The 3,422-nt window shown below is 32.9% G+C and overlaps 1 pseudogene; it reads right to left on the reverse strand.

Annotated features, from left to right (window-relative positions):
- Positions 1 to 243: 243 nt before the first annotated feature.
- LOC145241926 (5S ribosomal RNA) lies at positions 244 to 361 on the reverse strand (annotated as a pseudogene).
- Between the last annotated feature and the right edge of the window lie 3,061 nt (positions 362 to 3,422).

Consider the following 3,422-nt stretch of genomic DNA (forward strand, 5'->3'; position numbering starts at 1 on the left):
AAGTGTTTACTAGTTATAACAGAAACTAAAATTTAATGGATATATTTATTGCTTAGATAATATTATGTGATGCCTCCGTTCAGCCTCAAGAGACAATGGATACCTATTGTAAGAGTAGCTGCGCGTGTAATTGTGAGGCAAGAGTTGCGCAATCTCAAGCACATCTCTCCTGAATCGACATTGCTTGAGTCCAGTGGCAAGAAGTACTAGACGACTGGAAGCAATGCCGATATAAGCGGAGAACACATACAGCACCTGGAATTCCCCAAAGGTACCCATTGTGATACTGACCAGGCTCAACGTTGCTTAACTTCGGTGATCTAATGGGAACCGGTGTGTCAACGTGAATTATACCGTATATAAAGATGATGATGTTATATGATAGAGGGTATTATACTATATAAATAAAAGGTTAGTGTTCTTAGATTGCGTGGCGGCAAGTAGGAATGAGAGTGGGACATGTTAAGGATGCGTGCAGACAATAAGAGCATCAGTGGGAGGAGATGCAAGTGGAGTGAGAGGATAAGAATGAAACTGTTTTTGCTGGAACACCAAATGGACGTAACAAGCCATTTCTGAAAATCATTAACCGCAAAAGTATTGTCTGTAAAATCATAAAATTAAAAAGCTTAATCTCATTAAACCATAAATAAAGAAACGCATCTTAAACCAGCACCATGGAGAAGGTTAACCTCGGCTGTGAATCTTCTCAGATGTTTTTTAGCTTTGTTGCTAAAATGTTTAGTTTTTGTCCAAAAGGTTGAAATAAACAATTACGATTAGCTGGCATGAGGTTTTCAATTCAAACGATGTGTATTAATCTAATAAATACCATATATATATATATATATACATATATATATATATATATATATATATATATATATATATATATATAATTTATTGTAAATACAATTATTCACTTACACGTGTTTTGTCGTCTACGACTCATCAGAGTGGCTGATTCAGTCGTCTACGACTTATCAGAGTGGCTGAATCAGACACTCTGATGAGTCGTAGACGACGAAATACGTGTCAGTGGATAATTATATTGAAAATAACAATATGTATGCCTCTCCCCATTTGGGGATATCAAAGTAGTAAAAGAGAAAATTATTCCCCACCGCCATTTAGGTAAAAATAAACTTTTGTATAAATAATTGAATCCTTTTTAAAGGTATGGCAAAAACAAATAGAAATAAATAACATACACACGCGCGCGCGCACACACACACGCGCGTGCGCGTACGAGCGTGTGCGCGCACACACATACAAACACATAAATATAATTGTTTTATTCAATCACATGAATTAATTATACGAAGGTATAATCTTATGCGCAAATTTTCAACATTTACTTCAACAATGCTCGATACATACGTAGAGCTATGTAGTAAGTTATGAAAATATATAGCAATTAAGCTACACAGAATATTCCGCGTTTCATTCTCGTGAGAATTCGTCAGGTTTATCCGTAAAATAACAAAAGTACACTTATTTCATTTCAGTTACACATCGTAATTGCCATATATATATTCATAACTTATATATATATATATATATATATATTTATATATATATTTACACACACACGCACACACACACACACATATATATATATATATATATATATATATATATATATATATATATATATAGCTATAATTTATTACGCCCATCACTAGCTATTCGTCGTCAAATATGCTGAAATATCGTATTTTTAATTAATGCAATTTTATATTATAGAACCAGTTCTCTGTTGATTATTATATTCTACCCAATATATAACAGTGATCAATTAAGTTAAGAAAATGTTACATGGTATCATCAGATAGAATGGAAACTACAATATTTAGCTCTCTAGCGGTATTTGCTACCACCTGAGTAAACGGCACATGCATAACAAAACTAGATGTATAAATGTATAGTTGTGCATGCGTGGACCATACACATTACGTCCAACCACGCCTGTTAAGTTCCATATTTTTCAATTTTCCCTCTTTGCGTCTAATTTTCTGGCTCAAAACAAATGAATTTTATTTCACATATCTGATAACTCATATATCGTGTTTTAAGTCTGTCGAACACAAATTAAAAGAGTAGTTTAGTAAAGACCGTTAAGTATGCTTATATATATATATATATATATATATATATATATATATATATATATATATATGTGTGTGTGTGTGTGTGTGTGTGTGTGTTGAGACAATTGATCGAAATCAAGAATTTAAAAAAATTGGAACTTTTTGTGGTATCGAAATCGGTGTTGCTGCTGGGAAAATTTGAGCCAAATGTCTGATTCCAAAAACGATTCTTTCAATTTTTTCTTGAAAAAGAAAAATGAAATAGACGTAGATGTATTTATTTGTTAGAAGATGTACATTTCCAGTATAATATTAAAGGCCACAGAACCGTAGTTATAAATCACATTCCCATTGACTGACCGAGTCTAATTTACGTTTTTTTATTGATCAATTATGGTAAACAGAGTAAATATTCTAGATTTAGTTTTGCCTCTTTCGCGTATAAACTTTTTAGCACTTACTTGCCAACACACCATAGAAAACATCACCTTTACTAATTAATACGTATAATCAGTCAATAAATTACATAACAAAAATGCACTCATTTCATTTCAGTTACACATCCAAATTTGAATTATAACGAACATATTTGTTCCAAAAAGAATATGAATTGAATCATATCTAATGAAATATATTAACGGCTATATGACGTTATATAAAAAGAATCTTATTCTCGTTCACAACTCTATGCTCCACTTTTTGAATTTCCCGCGGCCTTGTTTCTGAAATGGAACACGGTCTAACATTTCAGTACGTCAAAAATATTTTTTAAATATTTGCACTGGTGTTTTGTTTTCTTAATTTCATTCATCCAGAAAGAAGTCTTACTATAAAAGCCGAAACGTGGATGAACACATAACTTGGTTTGTTCCTTTTTTATCTCTATCTCGTCGGAATACTATTTCCATTATTCTCATTATCATATATATATAGAGAGAGATAGACATAGATAAAAAGTCAAAAGAAGAAATTAACCGTAAGCAATTAGCTATTTCTCATTTAACTGTTTGTCTTGAATTTCAATCAGAGCATTCAGCTCTCAAACTCCAGATTTCCCTCAGAAATGATTCTATTCCTAACGGACCCAAGACACAAGCTATATATAAACACGCACACATACACACACCCGCACACGCTCGCACGCACGCACGCACGCACGCAGACGCACGCACACACACACACACACACACACTCACAAACACACACATACATATATATATATATATATGACAAACGTTACTAAATAACACGATACACTTATAGATAAATACATAGATAGATAGATGGAGAGAGAGAGAGAGAGAGAGAGAGAGAGAGAGAGAGACTGGGCCG

This window comes from Euprymna scolopes, chromosome 2 (genome assembly GCF_053919585.1).
Source record: "Euprymna scolopes isolate OS-2025 chromosome 2, ASM5391958v1, whole genome shotgun sequence".
NCBI classification, from domain to species: Eukaryota; Metazoa; Mollusca; class Cephalopoda; order Sepiida; family Sepiolidae; genus Euprymna; species Euprymna scolopes.